The sequence below is a fragment of the Fukomys damarensis genome, unplaced genomic scaffold (assembly GCF_012274545.1).
Source record: "Fukomys damarensis isolate Sample0158 unplaced genomic scaffold, DMR_v1.0_HiC HiC_scaffold_16, whole genome shotgun sequence".
NCBI classification, from domain to species: domain Eukaryota; kingdom Metazoa; phylum Chordata; class Mammalia; order Rodentia; family Bathyergidae; genus Fukomys; species Fukomys damarensis.
In genome coordinates, this window is record NW_022900928.1 from 129,999,803 (window position 1) to 130,025,583 (window position 25,781).

The window sequence follows — 25,781 nt, forward strand, 5'->3', positions numbered from 1 at the left end:
TTTTTTTTTTTTTTTGAGACAGAGTCTCAGTATGTAGTTGACACTGTCCTGGAACTCACTATGTAGCCCAGGCTGGTCTCTTAACACACAGTGATTCCTCCTGCCTCAGCCTCCTGAGTGTTGGGATTACTGGGGAGCACCACCATGCCCGGCCGAAAATTTTTTTTTCCATGTAGTTTATTTCATCCTCCTCTTCATTATTTTGGTACTGGGGAACTCAACACGGGACCTTAGTACTGAGCTATATCCCCAGTCTCTCTTTTAGTTTTTATTTTGAGACAGGGTCTTGCTAAATTGCTCAGGCTAGGTTCCAACTTGTGATCCTCTTGCCTTAGTGTCCCAGAGTGCTGAGATTATAAGTGTGTGCCATTGTGCCTGCTTATATCTATATTCTTCAGTTTTGTTTTTTGGGAGACAGGGACTTGCTAGATAGTCTGGGCTGGCCTTGAACTTGTGGCCATTCTCTTGACCCAGCATCCCAAGTTCTGTCATTACAGGAATATGCTACCATACCTGGCTACTGCTTATACCCATATTCTTAAAATGGCCTTTCATAAGTGTCCTCTTTCATGTCAATTCGAGGAATTTAATATTTTTTGAAGTGTTTTTGCTGCAGAGTAATTTATATAAAAATAATTTATGGTGATCTTGCTTCAAAACTGTACAAAGATAGAAATTAAAAGGTCGGGTTGTGAATAAGGCTGCTTGACATAGTGATGGTAGTGATGAGATAGTGTTTTAATTAATTGCTTTTTTCCTCTTGACCCATTGTTGAATTTTTGAAATAACTTTTCTAAATTACAGTATTTTTGATATACCAGTTCATTTGTTCTCATGACTCTGCATTTTAATACTCCATAGGTCTATTCTCTTGCTGATCTTTGTACTGGAAGATGATGCTATTGATAGTGATTATTGTCTGGGAAGATGTTTTTAGGTGACAAGATTACTACTATTCTTTGAACTTCTAAAGTATCTTTGATTTGTGCCATTTTCAAAAACTGACATTGTTTGCAGTTCTCTATTAGCCCCTGCTGATTAAATTTTCCATACTTTCTTTTTGTTCTATAGCGGGACCAGTCTCATTAGGTTGAATCTACAGCCTATGTTGGTGTTAATCCAGGTATCTTAGAGGCAAGTTAAATGTCCATTTTCCTTCACCAATTTGAATAGACCTTAACATTCTTTGGTCATTGTTGTAAAAATTTGAGGAACCCACTTTATTTTTTCCTCTGCTTGACCTTCACTAGTATTTTATGGTAATAAAGACCTAGGGTTTCCATTCATTTTTTTTATTATTATTATTTTAAATTTATTTTTATTTAGTTACTTTGGTACTGGAAGTTGAACTCAGGGATTCACACTTGGCAGGCAGATGCTGTGCTGCTGAGTTACATTCCTGGCCCTTTATTTTATTTTTATTTATTTATTTATTATTTTTTCCTTTATTTTTTTGTCCGAGCATTTACAAATTTCAGTACATAAGTACTAAATTGCAAGATACAAACTATGAACCTGTAAGACCTAGAAAAGCCCAAAGAGGGCAGTTTGAATAAATATGTTTTCATTACTTGTTTTTCTGTTAAGCTTTATCTTTTATAGGAATCCAAGGGTCCATTCATTTTTAATGCCCTGAGAAATTATATCTTTAAAATTTTTTTTTCTTTTTTTCAGTAGTGGCAGTCGAATTCAGGGCCTTGGACTTGCCAGGCAGGCATGGCACCACTGAGCTAAATCCCTGGCCCAGGAATTCTATCTTTTCAAAGATATAAGGGAAATTTAATTTCATAGTTAAGCTTACCTTATCCTCATTACTGGGGATGGAATCTGTTACTATGTAGGAATGTAGAAGATACTATTGTTGAATTGCCCATAATTTTGTGTGATGTTGGGAGAGGAGGGGAGAGATTTGAAAAATAGAGTATTTCTGTAAGTAACCAATCTACTACAACTTTTTCCCATATGGAGATTGAACCAGGACCTTCATAGTGAGCTACATCCCAAGACCCTTCCCCTTTTTTTAAAATTTTGAGACAGGGTCTCATTAAATCACTAAGTTGCCTAGGCTGGGCTTGAATTCGCCATTCTTTTGCCCACTGGTAGTGAGCCTATGGCAGTAGGTTGTTTGTGTCATTGAAAGCACTAAAAGGGTTGCCATTACTGCTCCTGCCTCTCCCTCGCATACTGCTGGTATTATAGGGGTGTGCCACAACACCCAGTTTGACTTTAATTTGCTAAAAATATTTTCAAACTATTGTATATTTTCCTACATACAATTTTATGTTTTCTTGTTGACTACAGGCCTTCATTAACTTGAACTTAATCATAAAGGATTATACCCTGGAGCTTGTTCCCTTGAGTTAGGCCCATACAGTTCATTTTATTTATTTATTTATTTATTTATTTATTTATTTATTTATTTATTTATTTATTTATTTTTAATTTTTAGTTTTGGTACCGGGGATTGAACTTGGGCCCTTGCACTTGTGAGGCAGGCAGGGGAACCCCTGAGACAAATCCCTGGCCCCCTTTTATTATTTGGATCACTACCCTTTTCATTTTGCTCTTTAAAAAAAAAATGTGGAATCCAAGAGTTATAGTTGGATGATCTTTTGGACATCATCACAGCATAGCTACTTATTTCTGTTTTGTTTCATTTCTTTGTAGCCCAGGCTGGCCTTGAATTTGAGATCCTCCTACCAACCTCAAATACTGGGATTACAGACGTATGCCACTATGCCTGGCAACATCACTTTTTTTTTTCCCCCAAAATTAAATCAGAAGTGGAAGTGGCTTCCTCAAGTTGATTTCTTGCTGTTAATAAAATTGTCAGCTTTAATTTTTGATTACTGTTTTTTGATCGCATTTAAAGCATCATTTGATTTTAGTTAAGCCAGTTGAAGCTATGGTCCTTCAGTCTAATCGTTGTCACTTGAAAATTGCCATCTTGTGGCTTTTTAAGGTTCTCAACACAGCATTGAAGTTGGATATTTTGTAACTGAAAGCATATCTGGAACTTTGATCCTCGGACATTTTGACAATAGTCAGATTTCTGGGGGCTTAGTGGTTATTTGCGTAGGATGCAACATTGCTGTGATGCTGCTGTCATTTTTCCACAGAAATTCCAAAGGAATCCTTAAAGGATAATGCCAAAGCCCTATCACCCAGCATTTTGGATTGAACCTAGGGCCATGGACATGCTAGGCAAGCGCCCTACCATTGAACTACATCTCAGCCCTATCTAATGTTTGAGACAGAGTTGCTAAATTGCCAAGGCTGGCTTCACTTGTATTACTTCAGCCTCCGGAGTAGCTGAGATTACAGCTGTGTGCCACCTTGTCCAGCTATACTGTAGTTTTGTTTGTTTTTTGAGACATGGTCTTGCTATAGTTCAGGCTGGCCTTGAACTTACTGTGTAGCCCAGGCCTGCCTCAACCTTATGGTGATATTCTTGCTTCAGCCTCTGAAGTGCTGGAATCACAGGCATGTGTCAGTACACCTGTCTATAATGTAGTTGAATGAAAACTGTTATTGCCCAGAAGCCCTGTGATACTGTTCATTTGTCAGAATCATTTAGAACTTTGGTTAATGCGTATTGAAGTCTCATGGTAGCACTACTGAGATACTCTAATACGAAGGGATGTAGTTGATAACCATACCAGCAGCTAGAGTGGCACATACTGTACCTTCAATCCCAGCACTCCGGGAGGCTGAGGCAGGAGGATTGATAGTTGGGAGCCAACCCTGGGCAATTTAGCCAGAGACCAGTTTTCAAAGTAAAAAAGACTGGGGATGTGTATCTGTGAAGATGCTAAGATTCAGACTCTAGTACTGTCAACACCCCTCTCCAAGCACATAGTAGGTGATTCAGTATTTTAACTAGTTTTGGAAGCTACTTCCTATAAAATATATTCCTGATAAAAATTGTTTTAAAAAGATTTTAAGAGATTACTAGGTGATTTACATTAATGTTTTTATTATTTACAGTGTTAAAGGACCTAAACAAAGTCTGCTCAAACCTCCTGCTGTGAACCAGCAGAACTTTTGAACAGGTATGTTTGAAAGGAAACACAAAATTGAGGGGTTATGCAAATAGGTAATTTGTTTTATTTTGTTTTTTTGTTGTTGCAGGCCTGGGGATGGGACACAGAGTCTTGTGCAAAGTGTCCACATTTCACTTTTCTGGGAAGGAAGATTCGAATGATTGTATTGGTTCAGTTTTCCGACGTTGGTGCAGTTAGTTTTGGTGTAGGATCACAATCTAGAAACATAAAGTAGTAGTGAAAGGGTAGTGGCTATTCTAGGCAGACTCCCACAGATGCTTCTAGATATTTTCTTTTTCTAGCGTTTTAGAGAAAATCCTGCAGATAGCTTTGCAGTTTTAATTTTTTTTAAAGCAAAACATTTATTGGTATATTTTAGATAAACATAGCATCATAGGGAATTTGTACCTATACATGATGTGTCTTGTTTTTGCTTTTTTCCCATTCCCCCCTTAACCCCCTCCCCCATCCCCTCATTTACAGAAGCTTTGTTTACATTTTTTCTTTCTATTCTTTTTTCTAATCCCTTCTTTCCTTTCTTCCTCTCCCCTCCTTTGTTCCCTTATTTTCTTCCCATTTCCAGTATCTATTATACATTTTAGTCCTATTTCCACTTTCAGTTTCTCACACCAGAGAAAAAATATGTCTGATTTATTTTGCTTCAGAGTATGGTCTGGGCTGGGGATTTAGCTCAGTGGTTTTGCTGCCTGTCTTGCAAGCACAAGGACCTAAGTTAGTTTGATCCCTGATAACCCCCCACAAAATCATGGTCTCAAAGTGCATCCATTTAGCTAGAAATGTCTCAAGCAATCTTTTTTTCTGGCAGAGTAGTACTCCATTGTATAAAAAAAACTCCACATCTTGTTTATCCATTAATCTGTTAATAGGCATTTGGGTTGTTTCCAAGATTTAGCTTTTACAAATTGTGCCACTATAAATGTGTGCGCCTTGCTGTGGTAGGATGCTTTTAACCCTGGAAAATATCAAGATGGGGAATAGGGTTGAATGGAACCTCTAGGTTTAGTTTTTTGTTTTGTTTTGTTTTGGTTTTTTTGAGACAGGGTCTCACTACGTAGCCCAGGATGGTCTCCAATTTACAGTGATCTTTCTGCCTCAGCCTCCTGAGTTCTGGGATTACAGGTGTGCACCACCACCTTTCTAGGTTTAGTTTTTTGAGGAATCTCCACACTGATTTCCATAGCTCTTACATCAGTTTACACTCCTACTTACAATGGAGAAGGATTCCTTTTCCCCACAGCCCCTCCAGCATTTGTTATGCCCCTCCAGCATTTGTTATTGGTTGATTTCTTGACAACTGCCATTCTTCTTGGAGTAAGATGGAATCTCACTGTTACTTTAATTTGCATCTCTTGAATGACCAGTGATGTTGAACATTTTTTCATAGACTTATTTGCTTTTTTTTTTTTTTTTTTTGGGTACTGGGGATTGAACTTGGGTCCTTGCACTTGCAAGGCAGGCCACCGAACCGCTGAGCTAAATCCCCGGCCCTGCTGTTTCTACTTTTTCATCTGAGAAGTGTCTGTTCGTTTTTTGATGACCATTTTTGGATTGGGCCTTTAGATTGGGAGGGGTGTCTGATATTTTTGATTCCTTCCTTCCTCCCTCCCTCTTTCCCTGTCTTTGTTTTTGTGGTACTGAGTAGTGAACCCAAGGGCTTGCATATGTCAGGCAAGCACTGTACCACTGAACTATATCGTTAACCCTTTTTTGTTTTGAGACATGGCCTCACTAAGTCCATACTAGTCTTCTCTTTGTGGCCTTGCCTCAACCTTCCAGATAGCTGGGATCACAGATGTGCATGCACCACCTTTCTTGGCTATGTTTTGGGCTTTGGTGTTCTTGCCAATGAACTTTTATTCCCTTAATAATGCTTTTCAGGATATATTTTATATATATATGTAGTTTGTTTGCAGTTTGTTTCTTTTGTCATTTCCCCCTTCTCTGAGGTAGATGCTACTACTGGGTTTTTCTTTTTTTTTCAGAGGGCATGGTTCTGGGGAATGAATCTCAGAGACTTGCTGACCTATATTCCTAGCTCTGATATTTTGATATTAGAACCTATTTTAGTCCATTTGCTGCTGCTATAGCAGAATATCTTTGGCCTGTGGTTTTGAAGCCTGGGAAGCCCAAGAGCACAGTGCTGGCATCTGGTGTAGGCCCATAGGCAGCATCATCCCATGGTGCCTGGGGTGGGCCTGACTTGCCTGTGTTCAGGATGTTAATCCATTCAAAACAACAGAGTTCTCAAGACCTGATTACCTTTAATTAGACCCCATCTCCCAACACTGTTGTACTAGAGATTAATTTTCAATTTTTTTTTTTTTTTTTTTTTTAGGATCGAATTTGGGACCTTATGCTTGTGAGGCTGGTGGCAGCACCACTGAGCAAATCCCCGGCCCTGAGATTAATTGTCTAGTACGTGATCGTTAAGGTGGTGTTCAAACTGTTGCAGCATCCCTTTGCCCTGTGTTTAAAAAGTTGTTGAAGATCCCAGAGAGCTTTTGGTTTTTAATCATATCCTCTATATCATATTGAGAAATTTAAAAAATATTCACTTAAAAATAATCTGGCCGGGGATGTAGCTCAGGAGCATTATGCCTGCTTGGCAAGCTCAAAGTCCTGAGCTCAATCTCCGGTACCAAAAACAAAGTAAAACAAAAAACTCATTGTGTTAAATAATACTTTTAATGAGAAATATCAATTTTTCTAAAATATTTGTAAAAAATTGGGTGATAAGTCATTGTTTCACTTTTTTTGCAAATTGCTTTTATGTCTGGATGTGTAGAAAATAGCTGTTTGCCTGTTGATTCTGCATCAACCTTCTGTTTATTTGGTTGAAGTATGTGTCCTATTAATCCTCACAAATTATTTATGTTGTTGGAAAGGTAAAAGTTTTTTCAAATATAGTAGTCATCCTTTTTTTTTTTTTTTTTTTTTTTTTTTTTTTTTTTTTTTTTTGGATACTGGGGGTTGAACTGTGGACTTTGCTCTTTCGTAGCAGGCGGTGGTACCACTGAGCTAAATCCCTGGCCCAGTCATCCTTCTTTGATTTAACAAGTAGTAGCTGCTTTTATCTTTTTCTTTTTTTTTTTGGTACTGAATATTGAATCCAGGGCTTATGCAACATGCTATATTCCTAACCCTTTTTACTTTTGTTTTGATAGTGTCTCATTAGGTTGCTTAGTTATCCAGGCTGGGCTTGAACTTGTGATCCTCCTCCCTGAGCCTCCCAGTCAGTATGAAGGCTCTAAGTTTAATCCCCAGTTCTGCCAAAAGTCAAAAACAAACAAGTTGCAAAAAAATTACATAGCCAGGCATGGTGGTGCATGTCTATAATCTCAGTATAAGGCAGGCTGAGTTAGGAGGAGTGTAAATCTGAGGCCCGCCTGGGGTGCATAGCAAGACCTTGTCTCAAAAACAAAATAAAACTCAACAACTTAGGTTACTGTTGTGCCTTGTTAAAGTTAATAAATCAAAAATTTTAATTGGCTTTTGAACCAGGCTCTTGCTGTGTATTCTAGGCTGGCCTGCACTCAAGGTAATCCTCTTGCCTCAGTGTCCTGAATGCTGGGATTCAAGTGTGTGCCACCACGCTCAGCAATAAATTAGTATTGGTGTATTGTTACTAAACTCTGCAGGCTATCATTTATTCACATTTCTCTAGTTTTACCTAGTGTCTTTTTCTGTTTAAGAATCACATCTACCAGGTGTGGTGGCGCATACATTTAATCCCAGCACTCAGGACACTGAGATAGGAGGATCACTGTGAATTTGAGACCAGCCTGGACTACATAGTGAGTTCCAAGTCAGTCTCAACTACAAAGTGAGACCCTGTCTCAAAAAAAAAAAAAAAATCACATCTAAGGGCTGGGGATTTGCCTCAGTGATTTCGCTGCCTGCCTCGCAAGCTCAAGGGCCTGAGTTTGATTCCCTGTACCAAAAAAAAAAAAAAAAAAAAAAAAAAAAAAAAAAACCCAAAAAAAAAAAAAAAAAAAAAAAAAAAAGAATCACATCCCAGATGCCAATTTACGTTTAGTCTTGAGTCTTTAGGCTTCTTTTGGCTATGCATTTCTCTGACTTCCCTTGTTACTAGATGACCTTGGCAAGTTTAAGGAATACTGGTCAAGTATTTTATGGAATACTCCCTGTTTTGTCTGATGTTTTTCTCATGTCGTGTGGGAATTCAGACAAGTTCACAGTGGAGATAAAGTGCTATTTGTATCATATCATATCAAGAGCACACAATGCCCACGATTGTCACCGTTGTGTTGGCCTTGATTTTTTGTCAAATTTGTCCTCTGTAAAATTATTCTACCTCTCCTCCTTGAACTAAGTTTTATTTAAAAATTGGTGGTGGTAGCTAATTTTGTTTTTAGTATGCTTAGTTTTTTTTTTAATTAACCTTTTTGAGGTTTAATTTACATACAATAAAAGCCCTTCATTTTCAGCGTACATTTTAATGAGCTTTATACACGCTTGTGTAACCTTCACCATAATCAAGATAGATAACCATATCTTCACCCCCCCAGTTTACTCCAGCTTTTTCATAGTCACTACCTTTCCTCCCTGCTAATCCATTTTCTGTGACTATAGATTAATGTAGTCTCTATAAGAATTTTTTTTTTTTGAGACAGGATCTCACTATGTAGTTCAGACTGCCCTGGAACTCACTGTGTAGCCCAGGCTGCTCTGGGAACTCGCAGTGATCCTCCTGCCTCAGCCTCCCAAGTGCTGGGATTACAGGCATGCGCCACCATGCCCAGCTCTTCTAGAGTTTCAAGTAAATAGAATCATTCAGTATGTATTTTTTAAAAGTACAAAACTGTATTATTTGTAGATACAGAGGACATATAATCAGCAAATCCATGAAACACGTCTGTTAATATTGATATTTTATTACTAAATGTATACAAATGTTTCTATTTCCATCAGGCAGTGTAATGTCTGATTCATCTGTGTTGTTCATGTGTGTTAGTAGTTTGACTTTTAATGCCATGGGTATTCCAAGGTTTGACTGTTACAGTATTATGTACTCATTCATCTGTGGGTGAATGAATGTTTGGATTGTTCTTGGTTTTGGGCTGTTAGGAATAAAGCTGACTTTAGTTTCATGGGATAGGTAATGATTCAGAATTGTACTGGGTTGCAGTTTATTTTGTTTATCACAACAATATGTTAGGAATTTAAATTCCTTTTACTTTACTTTATTATTTTTTGGTACTGGGGCTCAAACTTGGGACCTTGCTCCTGTGAGGCAGGCAGCAGAACCACTGAGCTAAATCCCCGGCCCTTAAATTTCTTTTAGAATGAAGAGAAAATTGAGCAGAGCATCAGTAATTTTTTTTTTTTCCTCCAGTACTGGGATCAAATTTAAGACCTTTTGCTTGCCAGGCAAGTGTGGCGCTGTTGAGCTATATGCCTGGCCCACATCAATAATTAAAAAAAAAGATACCCCATAAGAACAGTAATTTCATCTGTAATATGTGGGTCTGGTATATGTAGACAATTTCCTTGAGCTTTTGTTGACTTTTTTGAAAAAAAAAAACATTTCCTTAGGCTGTTTAATATTAAAGTGAGTAATTTTAGTAATCAAGTGACTAAGCCTTATTTTGCTTCATGAACTTTTGTAAAAAATCATTGTTTTTACATGTCAGATTTTTTTGGCTTTTTGGTTTTATTTGAGGCAAGATCTCACTATATATGTAGCCCATGCTGGCCTGGAACTTGCAGCAGTCCTTCTGCCTCAGCTTCCCCAGTGCTAGGATTATAGTTTGTACCACCATGCTTGGATACAGAGCGTATTTTAAAAGTTACCCAAAAGTATTTGCATGCTTAGTAAGAAAATTTATTATTGTGAGTTATAAGGAAAGAAAAGGTTTTTTTTTTTTTTTTTTTTGATACCAGGGATTGAACTCAGTTCCTTGCACCTGCAAGGCATGTAGGTGGTGGAACCTCTGAGCTGAATCCCTGGTCTGAAAGAAAACATTTTTGAGTACAGAACAATTTTCTCTTATTCTTGTATTTTAAAATACTGTTTATTTTTTTGAGACAGTGTCTCATTGTGTAGCTTAGACTGGCCTTGAATTGTAATCCCTTTGCCTTATCCCTCCTGAGTGCTGTGATTATAGGCTTGTATCACCACATCTGGCCAAAATTCCTTTTTTTTTTTTTTAATTGAGTTTATTGGTACATACAGTACAGTTACATTCATTGTTGGGATCATGTACCTTTACATGGCAAGTCTTGATTCTCATTTTTTCCCCTTACCTCTGCCCTCCCTTCACCCCCTCCTCCCCTCCCCATCTACAAACACTTTATTTTCATCTTTTCATTCTCTCACATTTTTTTCTTTTCCCCAAAATTCCTTTTAAACTAAGTTAATGTTGAAAAGAATTTTAACTTTCTATGATATTCATGTTGGAGTTGTAGAAGTACTTCTTTCAGGCCAGAGATTTCCTTTTTGTGGTGATTAAAGTAATTTAAAGATATTGTGAGTTGTGGAAATGGAGGGTAAGTCATTACTTTCACTAATATTTCTTCATCTTGTGTTTTTTTCGTCTTTTTTGGTATATGTAAAATTACATTGATGTTCAGATGTTACTGTACTTGTATTTTGTTGAGTAAATGTTTTACTTTTTCTACTCTTAATATTGTAAATGATGTGGGATTCCCCTTCACATTTGGACTTTTCATTTTCATCATTTTACTTTACTCTTTTCTGAAGTTGGAAGAATAATGCATTCTGGGTCCTACTTTTTTAGCCTAGGAACAGTGTTGCTTCATTTGAGTGTATGCCTGTGTACAAGCTTAAAGAGCAGACAGATTTGTAGATTATTGAAGTAGTGGTGTAGATTTTTTTTTTTTTTGTAGCACAAATGTAAAGGAATGAATTTAGTATGTACTATTGGAAAACTTGAATTTAAAATAGTTTCATTTTTCCTGTAATCACAGCATTTGAGGCTGAGGCAAGAGGATTGCTGTGAGTTCAACATGGCTGGGCTACATAGTAAGAACTTGTCTTAAAAAATTAAAGTTTCACTTCATGCCCACTGAAATATTTTTAACTGTATTAATTTTTTCTAGCTAAATCATTTATGGTATAATTTAACCTTTTTATGTATTATTGTGATTATTTTTTGAGGCAGGGCCTCCCTTTGCAATTCAGGCTGGCCCTGAACTCACTGTGTAGCCCAGGCTGGCCTTGAACTCCCAGTGATCCTCCTGCCTCAGCCTCCCAAGTGCTAGAATTACTGGCATGTGCCACCACGCCTAGCAATTTAACCTTTTTAAAAAGGAGATAAAAAGTCACATGTACCCCCATATCCTGCTGCCAAATAGTTTGTATAAGAAAAATTCAGGGGGCCAGGGGTTTAGCTCAATGGTTCCACTGCCTGCCTCACAAATGCAAGGTCCCGAAATTGATCTCCGGTACAAAAAACAAAACAAAACAAAATGAATCAGGGGCTTTTCAAGAGTGTGTTTATACACCTTGATTTGTTACTGAGATAGCCAATCTGCCCACAGGCCCTTCTGGAATTCACTCTTAGGAAACCTTTCCAAAGCTGCACTATTAAAAATTGGGTGGATTTGATTCTCCATCTTCTTTGGCTTTTGGCTGTGCTTGACAAGATGGCACTTTGTGTGGAGATCTGCAGTTTCTTCATGTTACAGTTTTTTTTTTTTTTTTTTTTTTTTTTAAATGGGGAATTGTACTCAGGACCTTGCGCTTTTGAGGCAGGCAGCAGCACCACTGAGCTAAACTCCTGGCCTTTTTTTGGCTTTTGATCTCTGGAGGTTTTTTTTGGTACCAGGGATGGAACTTCCAGGACCTTGCACTTGTGAGACAGGTAGTGGAACCACTGCGCTAAAACCCTGGTCCTTTTTTTGGCTTTGGAGACAGGGTCTTACTATGTAGTTTAGTTTGGCACCCTCAACTCATTATGTAGTGCAGGCTAGCCTTGACTTTGGGACGATCCTTCTGTCTCATTCTCCCAAGTGCTGAGATTACAGGTGTGCACCACCATGCATGCCAGGCTTGGTTCATGTTACATTGATTGTCTGAACCCAGAAGTCATTGGCTCCTCTGTCTGTCCCACTGTATACTTAAGAATGAGGGGGAAGAGTTGAAGAGTTTTTGGTGGAAACTCAGCAGTAAGAGCCAGGTTGATTCCTTTCTTTTTCCTCCTTTGAAAAATATACTGTCACACATGTGCAAAGTGATATAGATGAGTTGCCAGTAATGAGCTAAATAGTTATAAATGAAAAAGCCAGGAAAACTATAGAAAAATATATAAAGAAAATAAAAATAATGAGAATAATCAGAAATAAAATAATAGGGCTAAATTTAGCTCATCTTTTAAAAATTGACAAAAGGAATAGATTATCTGACATTGTTTCAAGTACACGGATGCACTCTATTAAAGACAGATTTCCTGGTATCAGTTGCATAAGGAATATACTAATATTCACATAGAAGGAATTTTGGGGAAACAGAAGTAATCTTGAATGATGGGCATGGCCCAACATAGAGACCACGGGGAAGCAAACCCCCCCCCCCCCATTGATTGAAACCTGTACTGCGGTGAGCTACATTCTCAGCCCTTTATTTTTGTGGTATTAGGAATTGATCCCAGGGCCTTCTCACTGGACTGCATTTCCACTCCCTTTTATTTTCAGACACTGTCTGGCTAAGTTGCTAAGTTGGCTAAGTTGGGCTTGAACTTGAAATCCTCCTGCCCTGGCCTTCCACAGTGCTGAGGTTGTAAATGTGCATTACCGAGTCTGTCTTGCTCAGTTCTTTTTAAGCCTGCAGACCTTTGTTTGAAGTCCTTATCTCTAAAATTGGAATAGCCATGGGAGAAGGCCAGAGGAGGAGATGAAAGCCTCCCCAGCTGCTCTATTTTAATAGTTTTTAGCACAAGAAATGTATGGCAACAGGGCAGTCTCAGAACTGTGCCCAGGTTTGCTTCATGTCCTTTTCTTAGTCCTTCCTCAAAGGTTGAGTGCTCTTACTTTTCAGAGTTACTAGGACAAGTTCTCTCAGGGTGGTTGGGTCCTGCTAATGCCACACTGCTTTGTGTTCCTGTCTTTCCATGCCATTGTCTAGACTGAAAGTCTGTCTGGCTGTGCATCCTTTGCTATTGTCCTTCCTCACTTTCTTCTCTTGACCCTACCTGTCCTTCCTGATTTCACTCCTTTTTTTTTTTTTGGTTTTTTGAGACAGGGTCTCAGGTAGTTGAGACTGGAACTCACTATGTAGCCCAGACTGGTCTCGAACTCAGTGATCCAAGTGCTGGGATTACAGGCATGTGCCACCACGTCTGGCTTCTGATTTCATTCTTTTTCAAGACTTTCATACTGATTTTGTTTTGAATCTGTCCATTGTGTTAGCTGTTGATGGTTTCTGGCTGCCTTAATGGAAGTCCATCTTGTCCTGGTAATTTTCCCTTCCTTTTTGCTTTTGCCCTCTGAGGTTACTGGTATATTCTCCTAAACTGGTATGTGTGGCAGGGGGCAGAATCAGTGTATCAGCCCTTTTCATTCATAGACCTGTTCTACTTTTCTGGGGGACCACTCCAGCTGGTCTGTGCCTATTGTCTCTGTGTAGTTATTGATATTTCATGCAGACACTTAACTGGTTGATCGGTTGGTTGGTTTGTTGGCCTTGACCTTATAGTGATCCTCCTGCCTCACCTCCTGCCTCAGTGTCCTGAGTGCTGGAATTAGAGGCATGTGCTACCATGCCTGGCTCTCTTCTTGGTTTAGAGGGTAGGTTATGTACATTTATTCTAGCTATTTTGTATCTGTGCAAAACTTTTTTCCTCTAAAGTTCATGTTATCTGACTCATTAGACACAGGCCCAGGCCCTGCAGTCTTGCCCTTTGATTCAGTCTTCTCTGTTGTCCTCTGCCATTATCTTGAGGTGGCTCCAGAGTCCATGTAGATGACCCGGCAAATCCCCCAGGCTCCTGATTCCTTCACTTTTTTCTCCACCTCTATTTTAGGGATTCAGTTTTGTTTCTGTTATACCGCCTTTTTTGTTTTTTGGTTTTGTTTTTTTGGTACTGGGGCTTGAACTTGGAACCTTACGCTTGCAAGGCAGGTGACAGCACCACTGAGCTAAATCCCCATCCCCCCTTTTAACACCTCCTTTTTTGACATTACCAAAATCTCAGATTTACCAACACTTTTCTGATTTCACTTCTTTCCCTCTAGTGCCTAATTCACACTTTTCCAGTATCCTTACTTTATTCTATTCACTGTGCTGATAAAACTAACCCTGGCTTAGAAACTGATTAGGAAATAAAACTTAGTAGGAAACTATTGTGATACCAAAACAAAAAGAAACTTATTAGGTAAAGAATTATGCAGAATTCTATCTTTTAATTCCATCTTTCAGAAGTAATTGTTAATATTTAGGGACATAAATTTTTGTACACAAACATCATCTCTGTATTGTAGAATTTACCTTTTTTTTTGAGACAGGGTCTCTCATTGTAGATCAGAGTGACCTTGAACTCACTTTGGCCTCAAACTCGTGATCCTCCTGCCTCAGCCTCCCAAGTGCTGGGATTACAGGTGTGCGCCACTGTGCCTGACTATTTAAAAAAAATTTTTTTTTTTTTGCTTTTAGATTTTCTCCCTCCCTCTCTCTCTGTCTCCTCAGAATTTCTCTTAAATACAAATTGTTGGTATCTTTTTATGTCAGTCACTTTCTCTTTCCACTTGTGCAGATGCTGTTTGATTTATGATGGGATTATGTTCTCATTAGTTTACCCTTAGTTCAAAATGCATTTAACATACCTGCTAAACATCACAGCTTAGTGACACAGTACAGTGTAGAGTATTGTTTTCTCTTATAGTTAGTTGCATGGCTGCCAGGGAGATGTGGCTTGCTGCTGTTGCTCAGCATTGCTAGAGAGATTTATATAGCTAGTGCATGAAAAGGGTGAAACTTGAAATTTGAAGTACGATTTCAACTGAATACATACCACTTGGATATCACAGTAAAATTGAAAAATTGTTAATTACATCAGTAAGTTGTGGACCTCTTTTTTTTTTTTTTTTTTTTTTTTTTTTTTTGGTAATAGAGTCTCACTATGTAGTCCAGGCTGACCTTGAACTCACTGTATAATCCAGGTTGCCTGGAGCGCACAAGTGATCCTCCTGCCTCAGCCTCCTGAGTGCTGAAATTACAGACATGGACTAGATATGTGTTCTTTTTCTCTCCCTTTCGCTCTCTCCTCCTTTCTCTCTCTTTCCCTGTCTCTCCTGCTCCATGTGGGTGCCAGATTGCCCAGGCTGGCTCCACAATTGGGAGCCTCCTGAGTGCCGGGCTTTCAGGCGTGCAGTCTCATCCAGTCATCACCTCATCTGATGTCTACAGATGCCCCTTCCATTTAGCTCTTGGTAATTTATTTTCCTCCAAGCACCCTTCTGACCCTTGTGAAGAACTGATGTTGTCCCAGACATCTCCTGGCCAGATCTTTTCAGAGCCTCTCATTGCCTTTGGGTTTGTAGCTGCTGTTTTAGCCCAGTCTTCGCTTCAGCTTTAACCTTGCTGAGTAAATTGATAACCTTTCAGAAGAACCCAGCTCTGTCTTTCTTAGCATCCCCATCACCTCACTCTCTCCCCCTTGCCTTTAGAGATTCGGTGTCATTCTTTGTAGCTTAGTATTTGGCGTTTTTATGTGGGTTTAATCTCTTAACTTCCTTTGTGATGACTATATCCTCATCAATAAAACAGGGCCAAAAGATCTCTGAAATATCAGAGAATGCATAGGAAGTATGGAGTATGTTAATAAGCTCATAGGTAGCCTTCAGTAAATACAGCAGATATTAGAACTCAGTGGATCTTCAGTGCTACTCGCCTCATTTCAGGAGGCCTTCCTAGCACTTAGTCTGTATAGTTCAGTAAGAATGTATACTAATACCTTGTTATACAGTTGTACTTAGTAGGCATTTGATACATGTTTTTTGACTTGAATACTAATATCATTTGGCAGTTAACTCCTTGTTTTTACCTACCTTCTCTGAAATTTTCAGTTTAAAGGAATGGGCTGCTGGATATTCTATCAGACTCAAGGAAGATGAATAGCAACACATGTCTTATTGTTGAAAACTGGTCTGTTCATGTTTGGTTTTTGAGCTCTTACTGCTTCAGCAAATTTTGAGAGACCAAAGTGGTTGTGATAAAATAGTCCTCCTCCTCTGTTTTTGTGCTGCTGGGGATTCAACCTAGAGTCTCTCACATCTGGGCACACGTTCTACCAATGAACTATGTTCTCAGCCCTCCCCTCTCCCTTTTTAAAGCCCTAGCGAGTTCATTCATGTGATCCATGTGAGCTTCATTTAGCATAGATTTTATTATTTTATTTACTGATTTTTTTTTGGTGTTTTTGAGGTAGGGTTTTGCTGTGTAGCCCAGCCTGGCAATTCCCCTGCTTCAGCCTCTCAGGTGCTGTGATGACGGGGCGCACCACCACGTCTGGCTTAGCATAGACTTCGATTCTTGCTGTGCATAGGCAGTGTTACCACTCTGAGTCAAGGACAGGTATAGTTTGATCTTTGTCGTTTAAAAGCTTAAAACCTAGTTAAAATACATTTAAGTGAAAAGTTCAAATAACAACGTGAGGCTTGAGTTGTAGCTCACAGGCCCTGGGTTAAATTTCTAGCACCAGAAGTACAAAAAACAATAACTAATTCCATTATAAAAATAATATGAAACTTAAAGTATTGCATTAAACATATGATGTGTGTTAAAGGTGTAGGGAAGGTGGGATGGGCAGGGGAAGAGTAAAAAGGGAAAAGAAAAAAATGTGAGAGAATGAAAAGATGAAAATAAAGCGTTTGTAGATGGGGAGGGGAGGAGGGGGTGAAGGGAGGGCAGAGGTAAGGGGAAAAAATGAGACTCAAGACTTGTCATGTAGAGGTACAAGATCCCAACAATGAATGTAACTGTACTGTATCCCTAAAATGTACCAATAAACTCAATTAAAGCTGAAAAAAAAATATATGATGTGTGTTATATTGAACTCATTGTAGTGAACTTTAGTTTTCCTTAACATTATACATTTTAAGTAAATATGATTTCAGAAATTTGTTGAATAGTGAAAGCATAAAAGAAAGATGTTTATAGTAGCATTGTTTATAATGACAAAAAACTGAAAGTCATGCATTTCTGTGTAAATTCCAAAAACTTGTGGCTTAATTCTGCATCTGTTTACTAGAGGCTTGTCTGCGCAAACACGTTGAGAGAGAAAATTATGTTTCAGAATAAAGTATATAGTATGATTCTAGCTTTTTGTTTTTGTTTTTTTTTAACTTTTAAATTACCTTTACTGGTATTGATTCTTTTGTTTCTGAAATCTGAAATTAAGAATTTTTTCTTTTTAACATTTTTTTTTTTTTGTTTTGGTGCCAGGATTGAACCTGAAACCTTACACTTGCGAGGCAGGCGGTGGGGAACCACTGAGCTAAAATCCCCAGCCCTTTAATACATTTTAATAAATTTTATTTTATTTTATCCCCTTCCCGCCTTAAGGCCCTTCCCCTCCCTATGTACAAAAGCTTTGTTTCCAGTTTTTCCTTCTATTTTCAGTTTTTTCTTTTTCCTTTCTTCCTTTCTCTCTCCCTCCTCCCTTGTTCCCCTTCCCAACACTTGCTTCCCATTTCCCAACATCCAGTATACATCTCAGTCCTTATTTCCACATTCATTTTCTCACACCAGAGAAACAATGCTGTATTTAAGCATGTGTCCAATTTATTTCATTTGAGTATGCTCTCAAGATCCATATATTTGATTCTATTTTTTTAAGAATCACCTATTTTTGGTTGTGCTTTGGTTTTTTTGAGACAGAATCTTATTGTGTAGTACAGGCTGCCTTCAGCCTGGTGATCCTCCTGGCCTCAGCATGTTGAGTGCTGGAATTATAGTCATGGGCTACCATGCCAGGTCTTGATTCTAATTTTGTAAAAGCAAATATCTTAATTCCCCTTCTCCACTACATATATGTGAATGCATGTCTGTCTAAATATGAAAAGACCTGTGGGAGGGACACTTTCTAGGATTACATGTTCATGTCAGGTTTGGGAATGGAGGTGAGGTGAGAGTGTTCATTGCCTTATTGGAAGTTTATGTGAATTCTGCTGTCACACTGAACAAGGTGACAGTAGTATCCCCAGGGGAGAAGCTAGAGTCAGTGAAGTTGAGTTGAGGCAAAAGGTTTGCCTGGAGATGTCTAAGCAGATGGTCTTTCTCTCTGTATCTCCTGTATGATGTCTGCTGAGGTTTTATTCTTAAGCTATTACGGTTTCTATCTAGTTGTTGCCTCAAAGCCTCATGCACTCATAGATGGGGCTCTGGGGAGGTGATTGGATCATGGAGCTGTGATATTCATCTGTGGATTAGTCTGATGAATTTATAGCCACATGTGATATTGGGAGATGGAGCCTAGTGGAAGAGGTGGGTCACTGGGAGTTTTGCCTGGAAATGTTTATCTCTCTCCCTCCTCTGATTGATTGATCAGTCTGATCTGCTGCTTCTTGTCTGCCCCAACCCCCTACCATCCTCTTCTGTCTTGCTTTGGAGCTCTCTGGAGTGAAGACTGAAACCTCTACAAACTGTGAGCCAAAATGAACTTTTCCGTTAAGTTGTGAATGTCAGACGTTGTGCCTCAGCAACAAGAAAGTGACTTAAGACATTTGACTTGTGCTTGTTCCTTTTTTTTTTTTTTTTTGGTTTGTTTGTTTTGAGGGTTTTTTGAGACTGGGTCTCACTGTGTAGTTGAAACTGACCTGGAACTTACTATGTAGCTCAGGCTGGTCTGGAACTCACAGTGATCCTGCTGCCTCAGCCTCCCAAGTGCTGGGATTACAAGCCTGTGCCACCCCCCCACCCCACCCTGCAACTGGTTCCCTCTTGATTCTCCTCTTTCCCTCTTTCTTCCCTCTCCTTCGCTCCCCTCTCCTCTTTTCTTTTCTGAGACAGTGACTCTGTAGTTCAGGCTGGCCTTGAACTCACCACAGTCTTCTTGCCCATGTCCTGGAATTGCAAGTGTTTGCCACCACACCGGGCTTGATTTCTGTTTTGGTTGTAACTGTCTAGATTTACTTTTGAATCTTTCCCCATTCTGCCTCTGGTCTGGAGTGACTGTAAGGCATTCTGCACATCATCTTAGGCACCTTACTGCATTCATTTTGTCCAAAACCATACTCAGTGTTGTTCCTTCCAAATTAGTTACTATTTTCTGCTCTCCTGCCCTTTGTTGTTACTAGGAATTGAACCCAGAGACTTGTATAAGGCACTCTATCACTGAGCTCTTTCCCCATCCCTTTTTTGTTTTGAGCCAGAGTGTTGCTAAATTGACCACTGGGCTTAAGCTTGTGATACCTCAGCCTCTCAAGTAGCTGGAATTAATAGTTATGCACCCCTGGACTTGGATTCTGTTTGCTTTTGAGCTTTATAATGGAGGTTTAACCCCCCCCCCTTATTGAATACTACAGGTTGCATTCTGTTTCTGCATCTTTCTGATTTTCCTTTTCAAAGTGTGCAGTGGTTTTTCTATTTTGGGAACTTTTATGAAGTAGGGGGTTTGAATGGTCTTTAGTTTTTTATTTATTTATTTATTTATTTATTTTTGTACCAGGGATCATCAAACTCAGGACCTTGTGCTTGCGAGGCAGGCAGTGGCACCACTGAGCTAAATCCCTGGCTTTGGTCTTTAGTTTTTGTGCAGGTTATTCTGAAGGAGGATAGGCTGGCTTCTAGCGGGGAGGGAGAACCAAAAATAATTTAAATACAGTGTATGGTAGAAACACCTCATTTGGCTTTGAGTTGGGAGGCATAGGTTCTCAATCAAATTGATGGGAACCTGAAATACCAGGAGTTTTCACCATACATAGTATGAGTGTGTTGGTTGTAACTCATGGTACTTCAGGGAAATAGATCTTGAGGTTGAGTCAGGAAAGCAAATTAGAAATTGTGTTCTGATAATCGAGACATGAGTTAAGAGTTTGGACTATATGAAAGAAGAATGCAAAAAGAATCTTTAGAGGCTAATCAGATTTCAGGTAAAAAGATGATGTGAGGGATGGAAGAGAGGGAGTTTCAGGGGACTGTGGCTGACCAGTCTAGCTGATCAGTAAACTGTGAAAACAGTGGTAGTATCTTCATCAGATGGTGATGGAGATGGTGATGGGATAGAAAAATAGTCAAATTTGTCATGTAGGCCTGTGCCTACAGTGGGCCTTCAGCAGGCTATGCAGAAGTTGGTGGGAGAATTATTTATTGCCCTTGTTATAATGAGCTTCCCATTCCCTGCGTACTCTCTTGCCAGACTTAATTTAGCGGGCAGGGTTCTACCTACAGAGTTGGTAGAGAGTAGCACCACTTTAGATCAGAAAAGTTCACGACAGTGTCTGCAGCAAACTTACAGCTAAATAAACCATAGGTAAATTTTTTGAAAACTTCATTTTATTTTATTTTTTTAAATTTAATTTATTGGTACAATCTAGGTAGACAGTACAGCTACATTCATTACTGGGATCTTGTACCTTTACATGACAGGTCTTGGTTCTCATTTTTTCCCCTTTTCCCCACCTGAAAACTTTATTTTTTGTTGAAAACTTTTGAGGAAAGTTAGAGAAAAAGTGAAATTTTGGGGCATTCTGACTAAATAGGAAGAAAATAAAGATCATGTAGGAGAGAGAAGGAAATAGTTTCAAGAGAGGGTAGAAATAGAAGTGTATGGAGGAACAAAGTCCAGAGGCTGCTTCACATCCGAAATTGTTTTATAAATTCAGAACTGCGGGCTGGGGATTTAGCTCAGCGGTTCCAGTGCCTGCCTCTCAAGCATGAGGACCCAGTTCGATCCCTGGTACCAAAAAAAAAAAAAAATTCAGAACTGCTTTATAAAGGCCACAAAGCTTTTAAAAAAGGGTTTGAATTGAAAACATTTCACCAGGCGAGATTTAAAATGATAGTGAACCCTATTCTCATTTCAATACCTTGCTACATTCTACTTAGAATGTAGAAAAACTGTTTAGAATAAGGCATAGTTTCTAGTCAAACTAAGTATAATTTAGAGACCTTTTAATGACTATCCCTCTCATATGTAAAAATTTATCAAACCTAGACTCATTTAAATTGCTTGGGTAGGGAACTATCTGGGGTAATGTACAGTAATTAGTGTTTAAGTTAGATTTCCTTTTCTTTTTTTGGCACAATGCTAGGGATTGAACTTAGGGTCTCACACATGCGGTGTCAGTGCTGTACCACTGAACTGTATCTCTAGCTCACCTCCCTCCTTTTTTTTTTTTTTTAATATAAAATGTGGTCTTGCTAAATTGCCCAGCCTAGCCTTGAACTTTTCTCACCTTCCTGAGTAGCTAGGATTATCAGTGTGTGTGACTATGCCCAGGTTAAGTTAGGTTTGTTCACCAGCTGTATCTCTTAGATTTTGTGCTTTAGTTCATAAACGAGAAAGAACAGAACAATGTTGATCATTTCATAATTAAATCACTTGGATCATTTCATACTTTTTTTGTTTTGTTTTAAAAAGACTAGGTCAGGTGTAGTGGCTAAGGCCTGTAATTCCAGCCCTCAGGAGGCTGAGACAGGAGGATCGCCACGAGTTTGAGGCCACCCTGAACTACATAGTGAGACCCTCTCTCAAAAAAAGACAAAAGTCTCACTGTGTATTTCAGGCCATCCTTGAGCTCATTTTGTGGCCCAGGCTGACTTTGAACTCATGGCCATCCTGCTTTGGCCTCTTGAGTGCTGGGATCACAGGTGTGCACCACCATGTGTGGCTATTTTTAGGTTCTTTGAAGTGTTTACACTAGAAAATAATTTTCTTAGGGAAATTGTGTTGTAAATGATAGTTTGGTTTCGAGTTCAAGGCTTTAAAAAAATCTCTTGGGCCAGGAGTTTAGCTTGGCAGTACCGCCACCTGCCTCAAAAGTGGGAATACCTGAGTTTGATCCCTGGTACCAACCCCCCCTCAAAAACAAATAAAACTCTCTTGAGTGCTTTTTGTTTTTAGCAGAATTGGGGACTTTTTACATTTTCTTGAGACAGTCACAATAAATTGCCCAAGTTTGAACTTTTGATGCTCATGCTTTAGCCTCCAATGTAGCTGAGATTATAGGCATGTGCCATTGTGCCTAGCTCATTCTGAGCTTCTAATATTTGTGCATTGTGGTAGTTTTGCAGTACCAAAAGGTTTATAGGTGGGATAATAAAGTGGACTAGAACAGGATTTCCTTGTTCATTATTCCCTAGATACTGACTGCCTGAATTCAGGAGTTCTTTTGGAATTCAAGACTGCTGCTGCAGTTGGGCAAGCATTACACTGAGCACCCCCTTTGTATCATTTGTGTTAATAGTACCCCTGGAGTTTTGTTCTTCCACAAACCTGTGTGTAATGGCCTGGTATATAAAAGAAAAAAATTGTCACGTAGTTATTTTAGTATTTTCACAAATACTAATTTGCTTGTTTGTTTGTTTGTTTATTGGTACTGGGGATCAAACTCAGGTCCTTGTGCTTGTGAGGCAGGTGGCGGAACCACTGAGCTAAATCCCTGGCCCAGTAATTTGATTTTTAGTTGGAATCTTCTCACTTTATAAATTCATTCTGGTTCAAATCCTGACTTGCTTTATAAATTTGGAGCCATTTTCCCCATCATCAAATGTTTCCTAGGGTTTGAGTTTAAAACATTTGTCTGGGTGAGATTTAAAAGGGAGGTAAACTCTTTCAGTTTTTTGTTTTTTGGTTTTTTTGAGACAGGGTATTGCTGTGTAGCTCAGGCTGTCCTTGAATTTACCATGTAGCCCAGGCTCACCTTGAATTTGTATCCTCCTGCCCCAGCCTCCTGAGTGCTGGGGTTATAGCTATGCGGGACCACACCTGGTTTTGTACAAAAAAATACATATATATATTTTAAGTATGAAATATATAATTGTAAAAAAAATATGGAACGCTTCACGAATTTGTGTGTCATCCTTGGGCAGGGGCCATGCTAATCTTCTCTGTATCATTCCAATTTTAGTGCTGCCTAAGTGAGCACTGTACAAAAATACTTTAAAAGGAACATAGAAGTAAAATTAAGAGTCTTAAGATTTCTAGGTGTTCAGAGTCTGACTCCTGTAAATCACTTTTTAACTTGTCATTATCATTTTAGAAGTCTTCTTCCTCTTTTCCCCACCAATATATTAGTCATTTGAAGCATTATGTATCAGTCCTTAAGAAATACTCTGCTATTTTCTTATCAACTTAAAATTCTGTCATTTGTTGCTTGTGAAGATCTTAAAGCAGTTTAAACAGTTTAGGTTTTAACTCTTTCATTCATATATTTATTGTTGTTATTATTTTTGGTATGGGGATCAAACTTGGGACTGGCCTTCTTCCATTTATTCTTTCTGAATGGACGGTGCCTTTTGCTCAGGCTGGCCTCCAGCTCTAGGGCTCAAATGATTGTCTTGCTTCAACCTCTTGAGTAGTTAGGACTATAGGTGTGAACAGTTTTGTTACTGATTGATTGAGATAGTGTTTAGCTATGTAGCTGGGCTAGTGGCCTCAGCCTCCTGGGTGCTGAGGTTATGGGCATGTGCCATCAAGCCTGGCAAACCTGGCAGTTTGCTAACCCCCTTAAATACTCCAGGGCTGCTGTGTGTGCTGTGGATGCAGTGTCTTGTATGACTAACAGACCATAACTTCATTAGCTTGTGTTTTTCTTCTTTCCTTCATATTTGTAAAACCCTTGAAATTATTTCTCCAGTGATGAATTGTTACTTCTGTAATATCCCACTGCAGTTTTGCTTCCTTTTTATTATATAATGAGTTTTCAGTGCAGAATCATATTGTAATCATTTTGAAGATATTTTAAGCAGCAGTCTGCCTCTTTGCAAACAGTGAACAGTTACCACCCAGCCAGTGGCAGTTGTAATGTGGCATCTATTTAAGGTGCATTCTAATTTCAGAAAAGTTAAAATATAAAAGATATGTCTTATGTTTTTAATCATCGGTTGCTTTAAGTTGAGAAGGATGCTAAGTTTATCTCAGGTTGAGTCTGAGGTATACCCCTTTCTGGCCAGGGATTAGGGGATCAGAGCATGGGAGTCTCCTGGAATCTAGGCAACATAAGACCTTCCATAATACCTTCCAGAAGGAGGGCAGATAAATGAATGGCTGATTATGGAGGTTCATACTTTTATTTTGTTGTTTCTAAGTTGTAGACATTTTTTATTTTTTTCAATGATTTAAATAGGCAGTAATTAGGGTAATGTGATGTGTCTTAGAGCTTTTTTTTTAGTAATTTTATTTCCTTTGTAAATGTAAATATTCAAAATTATTTTAAACATAAAAACTACAACTATAAAACTTCCAGAATAAATATGAGGAAGGAAGAGAGCTCCACAACATTGGTATTAGTAATAATTTCTGGATTGACACCAAAAGTGCAAGGAACAAAAGCAAAATAAACATCAGGAATATTTAAATGTTTCTTGAAGTGTAAAGGAAACAATTAACTAAATGAAAATGTAGCCCATAGAATAAGAGAAAAAATATATACATATATATTATATAAAGAATAACCCCATACAATGATAAGCAGTTAATATTCAAGGTATATGTGAAACTCATAAACTCCCTCAACAAAAAATAAATTATCTGATGAAAATATGAGCAAAAGATTTGTGAGCTATTACAGTTTATTCACACCAGAGAAACTATTCAGTATTTACACATGTGTGACTTATTTATTTCACTTAGGAGTAACTTAATATAACTTTTAAAGTAGTTTCCTTTTTTAAGTTCTAATTTATTTTTTTCTAATTGGGTCCTAACTGCCCACATTGGTCCTGAACTTTCAGTCCTCTCTCTCAGCCTCCCAAGGAGCTGTGATTATAGGAATGAGCCACTGCACCTGGCTTATAGATGTTTTTGAAATGCCATTTATGAAATTCAGTTTAGCTTATAATTTTAGCTTGATGAACCATGATAGTTTTTGTCTGTTTTATTTATTTGTGGTACATCTCTAGCCTTATTTTGGGGACAGGGTCTAGCTAAGTTGCCCAGGAGGGACTGAAATTTTGTGATCTTTCTGCCTCAGTTTCTCAAGTGCTGAAAATTTGTTTTTTGAGACAGGCTCTCGTAGCCCAGGCTGGTGTCAAACTCCTGCCTCAGCCTCCCAAGTGCTGGCATTACCAAATATTAAGTTTAAAGGCATGTCCTACCATGCCTGCTTTCCAAAATAATTTTTTGAAGCCTTGCTGAAGTGTAAAGTGCTAAGCTGAAAGCAGGAAGAGGTGTGGCAGAAGCTGTGGGGTAGGTGAAAGAGAGTCCTTATTTTAAGAATCTTTGTTGTTTCTTCTGGTGATTAGGAAGCCATTACAAAAGAGTAATAAAAAAGTGAATGTAAATGTATTATGCTTTATCTACTTCCTATTGCTCTAAGTGTAAAGGAGAAAATACTTAATTTGGTCCCAGTTCCCTGTCTACCTTCTACCTGTCTTACTAGTTTCATACTGTGCCTTGCTCCCTTTGCTTAAACAAGGAGGAAATGAATTGGAAGAGGGTGGATGTATTCATGTTGTTTTGCCTACTACATTGTTTTAAATAGGAAGTAAAAATCATACTTTTGAATCTAGGTAACAGAAACATAAGCAAAGCACACTCTATAGTCTATAGCTGTGCTTTCTGGAATGAAATTCTC

General features: G+C 38.6%; 1 protein-coding gene and 1 pseudogene across 2 annotated transcripts in view; one reads left to right on the plus strand and one right to left on the minus strand.

Annotated features, from left to right (window-relative positions):
• Gigyf2 (GRB10 interacting GYF protein 2) overlaps nt 1-25,781 on the plus strand; it is a 145,727-nt gene that overhangs the window by 3,451 nt on the left and 116,495 nt on the right. For both annotated transcript variants that reach the window (XM_019208607.2, XM_010631780.2), the window contains exon 2: nt 3,988-4,052. The gene's annotated coding sequence lies outside the window, so the exon portion shown is untranslated. The remainder of the gene's footprint in view (nt 1-3,987; nt 4,053-25,781) is intronic.
• LOC117286407 lies at nt 23,032-23,132 on the minus strand (annotated as a pseudogene).